The 11,660-nt window shown below is 34.3% G+C and overlaps 1 pseudogene; it reads right to left on the bottom strand.

Annotated features, from left to right (window-relative positions):
* Positions 1–2,663: 2,663 nt before the first annotated feature.
* LOC143584800 (epoxide hydrolase 3-like) lies at positions 2,664–4,928 on the bottom strand (annotated as a pseudogene).
* Positions 4,929–11,660: the final 6,732 nt, after the last annotated feature.

Raw genomic sequence — 11,660 nt, 5'->3', positions numbered from 1 at the left:
TATAATTTGTCCATCCCAAATCACTATACATTCTTCTATGTATTTGACTTAGAAATTTATAACATAGTTGAGCCTTCTAACTTGATTTAGATGGAAGACACGCTCTAAGTAAGAATGTTCATCCAAGTACTGTTTGAATTTCAAGTTTATAAAATTCCTTACTTTGTAAATCTTTGTTATGTTAGTTTTGTATTATATATTTTAATCTTGATCTCTTGATTCACAACATTGTTTATGTTGTAGCACTTTGATCCTTCTTTAATCATCCTTGCACTTCATTATCTTGTCATTATTGTGTATGTGACTAAGGATCACAGTCTAATCAGATGCGGTTTTGCAACTGGTAACTAGCAACAAATTTTGGCATGGTGTAAAACTCCAAGGTTTTAAGGATATTCTGTTAAAGAAGCACAGAATTTTGCTTGTAATTTTACTGCTATAGATGACTAAAGCATATACATTTAGGAACTGCATCTACCGGGGGCCTTGGCTTCAGCTTTACCAATATTTTGTAATATGTTCCGGTTTTTTGGTACTTAGCATCTTGCTAGGGCCTTTGTCTTTAATAAAATTTCATCCGCCGTTTAAAAAAGGAAAAGAAGGGAAGATCAAAGGTCGTGAACATCAGTTTTGTTCGATGGATCATCTGGCCAATTAGATTAGAGTAGTATGTTTTATGTATGTATTTTTATTTCTACCAACACATGAAAACAAGTACATGGGCACACATGGAAGTGATAAACTTTCTTTAATTGTGCATAGCTAGCTAGATCATGATAATTTCTCTCAGTTGTGAGTTTGTGCCTCATTAGCTTGCTTGTTTGCAGTTGTTTCGGCTTGATTAGCGCAACAAGGTACCGGTCTAGGAAGACCGTAGCCACCTTGAGGAGGAAAAGGTGGATTGGGATAAGCAGGACCCCACTGTTTAGGCCTACGATTGATAAATCTTCCAACTCCAAGAGCACCTGCATATATATCATTCATGAAATTAAATATTATTGCCACCATATAAACAATTGTAAAAATATGTGAATAGTTTGTGAAGATGGACTTATAAGACAACTTATATTAGTTTCTAAATGTTAGTTACTTTTCTTTGAAATTATGTACTCACTCTCATCGTTGGAAGCCTTAGCAGTGAATTCAGAAGTGATAAGAAGAACAACAGCAAACACAAGAAGAAATCTTTTTGAAAACATTTTGACTGAATTGGTTTTATGAAAGAAGGATGATTAAATAAGTGTGTTACACACTCTATTTATACACACATGAAGATGTACAATAATATGTGTTTAGTTGTTGACTTTTCAAACATGGGAAAATATATTTCAAAAATTTTCAATGAGTTTGACAAGCTGCATAAAGTTTAATGAAAGTGTAAATTTTATTTATTTTTTATTTTTTAAAACACTCATCTACTGCTCATAAACTACATAAGAAATAATATATCTCGTGATATGATTTGAACTAAGAGCATTCTCAACTTATCCTCTAAATATTTGTGAGTGATCTTTGCAAATTATAGGGTAGGGTTTTAAATGGCTTTAAGTAGAAAAGAGAGAAAAAAAATAGTGATTATTTGTAAATTTAAGAATATTTGTTTTCCCCGTTTATTTTATAGTATTTGTTGAATTAGTTGTGAATAGGGAAGAAATAACTGTAATGATAAATGTATAATAACACATTATTTAATTAAACAAGAAAGAGATATCTAATGTTTTTCTAATTTAGTTATAGAAATATGGATAGTTAATGGGTTGTGAATGCTTAGCTTTAAGATTCGTTTCCTAAAACCCAAAAGTCTTTATCACCGAACCAAGGTTGAAAACTTGAAAAGGACAATAAAACTATAAAAGTGTAATTATTATGGTGGTTGTAGATCACAATAAGATGTACTGTTTTAAGTCAATAGTTATCATCAACCATTATAAATGCAATACTACAAAAATATATATGTTGTATAAACTATAATTTAAGTTACGAAAATCGGTCATGATTTCCTCCTACATGACAATATGACACGAACACGTGAGGATGGCATCTAGCGTTATATGAATTTTAGGAGTAGATTCAAGGGAGCGTGTTTTTTCGTTGTTAAAAAAAAGTGAACATGCCACGAAAATGATTACGTTATAGCTTGTCAAGCTATCATATTTAATAAAAGAATCGTGTTCGGGTTGATCCACCAATCCAATTAACATGTTTTTAACTTGATTACCACCCACCAAGGCATTTAGATCAAATTAGCTAAATGAGTTGTGTTCGGGCTAACGCTTTCAAGTGTGCATATTTAGGTTGATGTTTTTACACGAATCAACGATTTATCTACCAACCTAACACGATTGACACTCAATACATTAACATATACTCCTATGTCAAACCATGGAAACCGTTGATAATAAACGGGTCTTGGTCTCATCAAAACCATATAGCTTTTAAACCGTGTTATAACATCTTATTTATTTGTAAAACAATTTATCATTATTAACTTCCATACAATAAAAACATATAAATTCAAAAAATAAATAAATATTAAAACAAACAATATAAAACACATCCCGTAATACGGGGGGATAAAAACTAGTTTGTTATATGAAACAATATTAGATGTATTTTTATTTTATTTTTTGTTTAATAGTATAATGTGCATATAAATATCTTTGTTTTTTTGGGTACACAGATCCACTTTCTTCTTCTTTTCGATATGGGATCGAGTTATCCCTTTATATTAACAATCAAACACACATTTTTATTGTACCAACTCTAATCTAATAATCCTTTTATGTAATTAAGGATATGAACTAACAATTAACATGCCAACCCATGCTTGGTGTCATTAAGGAAAGTGATGATAAGTTGATTAACTCGGTCAGGGAATTGCTCGTGAACGAAATGACATCCATTCGACACATATACGGTTTCTAGATTCGGTACATACTTCTTCACCTCCCCGGTCCTTATATACTCATCTACTTGTTGGAGCTTTCACTATAGGAACTTGTTCCGCGGGTCCAAGGTTCAATCTAGTTGATCTGCATATAGATCAAAAGTAAGACAAAATAAAATGTTTGACCAAAGTCAATCTAATTTGGAAAATTTTAAGATTTCAATAAGTTACCTATATACTTGGAGGGCAGTTTGAAATCCAGACTTCTCATATAAAGCAACATAAGTTGCAAGATCCTCCTCAGTAAACCAAGAGGGTAGAGGAGTCGACGGTTTGACCAAATCCATTATCTCTTCGTTTTCATCGGCTATCGGCATTTCACTTCCAGAAAACAAGATGTAGACGTTTCTCACCACGGTTTTAACATCGAAACGGCCAAAATCAGCTTCAGCTCTTCCGGGTTCCTAATGAAAATTGTAATAACAATTTCACGAGTATTTGCTAGATGGTAACAATTTAAAGTATATTTTTAATGGTGCTTTTAATACATATAAATAGGGGTGCAAGAAACCGAAAAAAACCGATCCAAACCCGAAAAACCGAAAAATCCAAACCGAAAAAACCGAACCGAAACAAAAATCGACGGTTTGGTTTTATGTTTTTGTAAAAACCGAGCTGACGGTTTGGTTTTAGTTTTGCATGTAATAAAAACTGAAAAAACAACCGAACCAAACCGAAATTCTAGATTTGTATTTTAAGTTATAAGGATTTAATATAATGTAGCTCAAATATTTTTGGCCAAATGTATATTAGTCTATTAGTTAAAAATTAACAAAATTATTTCTACCTAGATTCATTATTTTCGATAAACTATTTTTTTTTTGCCTAAAGTTTTCATAGCTCAAATGGAAAAAACCGAAACCGAACCGAAACCAAAACGAAAACAAAAATCGAAAACCGGAACCGAAAAAACCGAAACCAAACGGTTTTAAAATTTCAAAAACCGAAGTTTTGGTTTTTGGTTCTGTTTTAGCCCAAAACCGCACCACGCACACCCTTAAATATAAACAATAAACATAATATGTAAACCAACTGTGTACCTGCCACCTTAGAACATAGAAGCCCTTAGGGAGGGCAAAATGAGGCTTGTAGGCAGCTGGTGGCATAAATGCCATGCCAATTGTTACAATTCCTTCAATTTTCTCTTGGTGAAGTAGGACGAATGAGTAGGCAACCCATGCTCCAAAATCTTTAGCAACCACAAAAACCTAGGAATGTTCAGGCAAATTTAATCAATGTTAAATAAGCTCGATTGAACTATTGGAAAATAAACTTAAAATGGTAAATGAATCGAACGTTCAGTGAGAAAGTTTGATTATAGTTGTGTATTTAATAAATGAACAAGCATGAGTAAATATGTTGCTTTAATTAAACAAGTGAACATGAACATATACTTGTTCAAGAACATTCATTTATGCTCGTTCATTTACGTACGCTTATTTACGTTCACTTTAGATATACATTTGAACCCATATATCCAATTGACTTTTAGAACCAAGCCAGGGTAGTCAATTAACAAACGAACAAACAGCAACATGTTCGTTTTCTTTGTTTATATTCGTTTGTTTATGTCCGTTCATTTATGTTCATTTTGAATCGATTAAAATATAATAAAAACAGTGATCTTCCACCAAACCATCCCTCATAATCACAATTCACAAACTATTAGTCGAAAGCACGTACATTAGGAATGTTGAGATATTCAAGAATAGAAACAATATCATTGACAAAGTCATCGTACAAATCTTTCTTGGGTTCTGCTGGAGGGTCGGACAGTCCGAAACCTCTGTAATCGGGGGCAATGGCTCTGAAACCAGCGTTTGCGACAGCGATCATCTGGTGGCGCCAAGTGTACCATATCTCCGTGAACCCGTGAAGGAAAATAACGGCTGGCGATGACTCGGAGCCGAGCTCAGCGACGTGAAGCTTTAGCCCATTGACTTGTAAGAATCTGTGGGAGATTTTATCCATTTGTTTGTAGGTGTACGTAGTCATCTTTGTTTTTGTAACTTGTCTATGAATATTCATGTTCAAAATAATAAAATTAAATATTATCAAATAGAGAACAACATGAATCATGAATTATTGTATCTATACTGTATAATAAATAAAGTTTATATTGCCACGTGTAATTCTTTTGTTAATTTCCTACTCTTTTTTCCCGTTTCTCTCTCATATTAATTATACATTAAACATATATATCTTTTAATTCATTTTGATTTCTATAATTTTTACAATACGTGTTTTATTTAAAAAAAAGTTAGGTATGTTTATTAAACGTTTTTATAAATTGAACATTTTTTCCTTTATTTAACTTCTCCAATATGAATTATATCATTTTTTATATACATACAATATATATATATATATATATGAATCATTTTAGCCTTTAAAACTTACTATGGTTCATTATTAAAAACACGTGGATCTTTAACTGAACCCGTCTCGTCTTTTTTTCTCTGTAATTGTAATCTCTTTTTTTTTATCCATATATTGTTGATCAACACCATATCGATTCTCTTTACTGCACATTCTTTGACTAACCGGAAACTTTCTTCCACTTATGACGGGTTCATTTTTGTTCTGATTGTACAAGATATGTTATCGTAATACTATTCTACTTTTTTAGTGTATCATCTAACATTGTATCAAAAGATTATTTAGGGATTTTGATTTATTTTAAAGTTTGTGAATTATAATTGTAATTTAATTTCGTACTTATTTAATGTATAATATTTAACTTTATTTATCATTTTTTTAAGTTGTTCAACTCATATCTTACACGGGTACCTAACCTAGTTAATAATAGAGAAAGGAAAGTAAAATAAATTATGCTAAAGAACCAAAGTCCAATGGGAAATTTTTAATCTGAAATATCTACACTTTTGAAATAAGTATGGTATTGATGCCAAATGCTATCAACTCTAATAATTAAGTCATCAAAAACCAATTCGTCTAACGGTACTCTTATGACCTTTTAAGTTGTGGGTTTGAGTCTTGCCTTGAAACATTTTGTTGAGCGAATTTTTATTTGTGGATGTCCTTTGTGGGTAGTCATAGTCATCACGTTCTGTTGTTCTTCAAGCGGAAGGGTGATCCCTTTATCAGGATGATCTATGGTGTCCATGCCTTTGTTATTTAAAAACGACGTATTAATTATTAAATAAAAAATATTATATATTTTTTATGTTTAGAAAAATATAATAATTAGTACGTTAAAATAGTTAAAAACCTAATTTAATCGCAATAGACAACATAACAAAACGAATGCTATTGCAGGCTGCAGCCACTCGATTTGCTAATGCAGCCCAACCAAATTGGGCCCAACATAACTAAGGTGCTGTTTGTTTTTCCTCAAAAGCACTTCTCCACCTCTTTTGTCTGCATTGAGAAGAGGGCGCGCAGACGTTGGGCTCTGCAGTGTGTTTGTTTTTCCGAAGACGTTTCATTAAAAAACGTCTGTGCGCCCTCTTCTCCCAGAAGTGTTGGTATTGTTACTTCTCACCTCTTCTAACCAATTTCTTTCCATCTTTCTTATTCCATCAGACACTCCCAAACCCTAATCCCCTCATCCTCTCCACTGCCACCCAACTCACCCACCATCAACCTGTCGCTCCACTGCCGCCCAACTCTCCCACCGCTGCAACCCCATCTCTCCACTGCTCCAGCGCCGCCGCCCCACCGCCGCAACCTGCCGCTGCCGCTCTACTGCTCCAGTGCCGCCCCACCGCTGCAACCCCGCCGTCCTCTATTCCCCCATATCAGGTTTAATTTCATACCTTTTGTTACTATTGATGTTTGGTGTGTAGGTTCTGTTATTATTGAGTTTGGTGATTTTAGGGTTTATTGAACCAGATTATGCTATCTCGTAGTGGTTAATACATGTTTTGATTGATTTTGGTGATTGTTAGGGCTTATTGAACCAGAGTGTGTGTTTGTTTGTCTCGTGGTAATGAATACGTGTTTTGATTGTTATTTTTATGCTATAAACATTTTCATGATTTTACTTGATAATTGTTGCTATGTTAGGCGTTAGTTTGTGGAAAAGATAATTGCTTTGAAGTTACTTGAACTGTGAATGCTTGCTAATATATCAAACATTAACTTGTTATATGTCTTATGAGATTAGATTAGATTAGATTTAGAATAGTTTTGGTAGTCTGCAGTTATTAAAAAACAAACAGTCTTCTTGTTGCAGACTGCAGAGTTTTGGTCCACCTCTTCTGCTACAGATGTTGGCAGATGTGGTTTCGCAGTCTTCTGACATTTTACCTCTGAAAAACAAACAGCACCTAAGTGTAGAAGTTGAGCCACATTACAAAGATTTAATCAAATCCATTATCCACCACCACTTTTTTTTATTATTTTCACTTGATTTGATTTCAGAGATAAAATGCAAGCACAAGACTTCAGCTTTCTTTTTCTCAATTTAAGGTTTAATTCATCGATTTAAAGCATCTCATGTTCAACTCAATTGCACCTTTTAACTCTTTTCCCCCGTAATTTTTTAATCATTTCAATGCCTATATTTACTATGTACATAATTTAAAAAATAGTGTGTATTAATTAAATTATTATATGAACAAAGACAAGGAATTGGATATGAATGCTCTGAAATGAATCGATCACCCAGTCAGAACTCGGTATATAGTTGGACCGAAAATGTTGAGCATCCAAATATGTATTCTTCCTTTATTCACTAGTCGTTTTCCAACTTGTTTTCATCCATAGGCTGGTTTTAGTCACTTTCGGCGTTTTAATTTATATGTTATACCCATCTGGAACAAACTGAAAGCAGACTGTTAACTTCGAACATATAAACGGAGATCTATAATACATACACATATACGTATGAACTAGAGTTGTGCAACACAAAATGATTAATAAAATCCAAATTCTTTTAATGCAAAGCCTTCTCTTACACATACATACATGTATAAGTTTTAAATCTTTTGAAAACGAAAACTCAGGTAAAACACATCCAGGTTCCAGCAACAGAACTATCTTTTTATCATTTCTCTAAGTGCCCTCAGGTTGGTAAGAGTATAGCCGACCTACCTTCAAGTTCGACTCAAATCAGACCGAAACCAAATTAAAGAAAGAAAAAATGAAACAAAACAAAGACAAGAGGATTGTAAATTCGAGTCAACAATGAAGGGTTAATCTTGATAGAGTTTAAAATATTAGAATTTGAGTTTGAATCGGTTATTAAACATTTTATTAGTTGTTAAAAGTTATTATATTTATCCTTTTATCAAGTTTATAAGAGTTTGAGTTATAGTTAGTTTCTGTTTTGAGTTTAGTATAAACATATCTCTAGAGTAAATGATTTATGTAAGGACAAAGGGTCAGCTTTCCAGTTTTAAGTTTTATAATAATAAAGAAAAGAGTCGAACGAGTTATTCAAATTGTACGTTCTCGTGTTGATCATCGGGGCTTGATTTCCAACAAGTATCAGTTTGGTTCGATTGTGTAAATAATAATACAACAGAGGACCTATCTAGATATTTATCCAAATAATAAGGGGTCACGGCGTAAATAAATCTCACTTGTAAGTTGTAACTAATTATTCCGGCAGTAACGCCACCGCATACGGTGGCCGATAACCTAACCTAATGTCCACAAACCCGGACGACTACTCACCGGCGGCAACCCTAATCACGTTCGACCGTCCAATTCCACTCCTCCGCCACCCCACACCATCCGGAGAAGACGATTCGCTGGTCCTCAGTTTCCCAAACCCTAATTCATGGGCATCCGCATACAAAACGTGTGAATCAAACATCATCCAACAATGCGGTTCCGGTGCTCGGATCGGCTGTAGCGTCACCGCATCGAAAAACTGTGCACCGCCGTGGTGGAAGCAAACCCTAGGTGAAGAGGATTTAATTGAGCGGGAAAAGTGTGAAGAGCGGGAAATGGCGGAGTGTTTGGAGGCTTCGAGAGTGAAATGTTTGAAGTTTGCGGAGGATAAGTGTTGGCCGGCGTTTCGGGATGCTCGGGTGGTGGTGAGAGGTGGTGAGGATGAGAGAGTGAGGAAGAGTGTTGTGGAGGTGGTGTCTAGGGTTTGGTTTGGTGGGAGGAAGGTCAAAGGTGTTGAGGTGGGGAGATTGGAAGGGTCGTGGGCGCGGGTTAAGGCAAGGATTGGGTTCGGAATTGTGCGAGGGAGTGAGCTACTGGATAAACAGAGTTGAAGAGGAATTGGTATGTTTTGTTTATTAATTGATTGTTAATTTGTTAGAATAGATCTCTGCAATGTGATTAGTTTTTCTTGATTAATAATAAAACTTTGTATAAATTTAAAACCTTTTATGTAAACCATGTGTTCCAATTTTTATAAAAACATGAAATTGATATGCTTGAATATATCTATACACCCTGAAAGCCCAAGATATAAGTAATACTTTGCATAAATATAACCTTGCTTGTAAACTGCATGTGTTCCAAAATTGTAAAAGCCTATTTGTTCAAACTTCCTCAAATCTTTAAGTCATTCGTCCCCCAAAAGAAAAGGTTATTATCTTGGCAAACAATGTTAACTCTTTAGATGCTAATGTCATAACTTGTATGGGTCCTAGTCAGTTAGTGCTTTGGCTTGGAACCAGCAAAATGCCACTTAGAGTTAGGATACGCTCCATGCTGAAAACAACAATTATTTGACTCGCTTATATTTTGAATTACTCAAAAGTTCCTCTATCTTGCCTGCATTGAGTTGTAACAGTATTCACTTTACTAAAGTTTTAACTTTACCAATTAATATTCTTAGTAATCCACTAATCTTTCTGCTTAAACACCTTCACATCACAATTTACTTTCACTAGAAATGAATTAGTCATTAGTCTCAACAGAATACTGGTTTTGACTCTTAGAATCTTACAAATTTCTTTTCTGTGTCATAATTTGGATGTCTTCGGTACCACTTTGTCATCTCTATACCTTTCATGGTTTTTCACTTTTTCCTTCTATTATAATTCTACTCTGTACAGTTTGGTCTAAGTTGTTAGTTCATGACTATAATTAAGCTTGTGAAATTACATGTAAAGCTCTAGTGAATACAATAATATAGAAACATCATGATTCATGACTCCTTGTTGAGGCTCACACAGTCTTCTGAGTAGGTCCCATTTATTTAAAAAATTATTCTGTATTATTGTAGCAAGTAGCTTCATAGAAATTACCCTGCTTGTAACTTCTCTCTGGTTGTTTTAAAAGCAGTATACTGCTTGAAAGTACTAGTTAAGAATTAAAGTTTCCTGTTTCAACTTTGAAAGCTTAATATATGTACCAGTTTATGCAATAGGCATATATGTTCTTCACAACTCTATTTTTGATGATAATTTGTTGAAAATTTAAACTTTCTCTGACATGTTAAACAAAAAAGCACTGTATGTTGTTATCCTCCTGCAAAAATTTGCGCTGTAACGGTCTCTGTCAGTCTGCTTTTTTGTTGGTGAATGACATTTTAGGGTGGTTAGTATATATTTTGTGTGATATAATTTCAAAGAGAGAAATTAAAGAGAACTACCATGCCCTTGTTCCTTTCAAACCAAAAGTCCTACTCTCGTAATCAATCACTAGTCATTCGACTCATTCCTGGTGTTAGAAATCAATTGTTTGAGGACGACTTTTTTTCTAGATTGAAGAATAAGTGCCTTGACTAGTTAAAAGTGTCTTTTTAGCTAAATTGACAGCCATTTAGAACAAGCTCTAAAATCCAAGACCTAGTTTGTTTAAGGCTATGTCTTGACCTTTTTCTCAAGTCTTGATGTTATTGTTCCAAAACGTGTTGTTCCGGACACGCAAACCGGCCCAGGCCAGACCGTTCCAGGCCCATCACGTGAGAGGTAAATAAACCTCACTCAGTGGCAAGGCGATTGGCACTTAGGATCGGCTTCGAACTCACGACCTCTAGGTTATTGTTCCAAGTCTTAGGCCCCCTTAACCAACTAAGCTACACGGCGGGGACAAGTCTTGATGTTATGGGATACACTTACTCAAATTAAGAAAGAAATACATCAGCTGAACTGAATTACACATGTCCTTTACAATTCACATGCACTTTGCAACACTTGATTGTATTTTACAGGTGATCCTATTGAAACCTTCAAGAGGATTACAAATTGTTAAAAGGGTCCCATGTGATAGGTTTTCTCCCCTATTAGGTTTAGCTCTTTTTTTAGAACTGAACTTAACAATATTCCCCATTTCATAATGCATATGCTCATTTGGCAATATTGGTTTTGAATTTTCTATCTGGTTGCAATCTCATTGTATAAATCCAATTAGTGGGCCTGGCGTATGCAATTTTTTCTTGCAATAAATAGCTTTATAGACTAATGCCAGCCATTAGAGGGAACTTGAACATGCTGAAGGAGGAAACTTTCCATTCTGCTTCTGACAGTGGGATTATTGTGATTATAATTTGCATTTTCGGTTATCTTTGAGAGACGACTTTCATGTCTACCGTATTCTAGAAAATGAAGAAGTCATGTAGCAATATCCTCGTTTTGCTTCTTCGACCAAAATGTTAAATACTAGTGAGTTGCATGTAAACTTCTAGTGAGTACAATAAAACAGAATATTATGACTCTTTCTTGTTGAGGTACACGTAGCCTGCTTCATAGGTCCCATGTATGTAAAATTTTCTTCTGTATTATTGCAGCTAGTAGCTTCACAGAAATAGTATCGAGCAGAGGGGCACTTATTGAAACTT

The sequence above is a fragment of the Bidens hawaiensis genome, unplaced genomic scaffold (assembly GCF_021521415.1).
Source record: "Bidens hawaiensis isolate Kalapana, Puna unplaced genomic scaffold, B.hawaiensis_p1.1 tig00033363_1, whole genome shotgun sequence".
Classification (NCBI taxonomy): domain Eukaryota; kingdom Viridiplantae; phylum Streptophyta; class Magnoliopsida; order Asterales; family Asteraceae; genus Bidens; species Bidens hawaiensis.
This window is presented reverse-complemented; position numbering and strand designations above follow the sequence as displayed.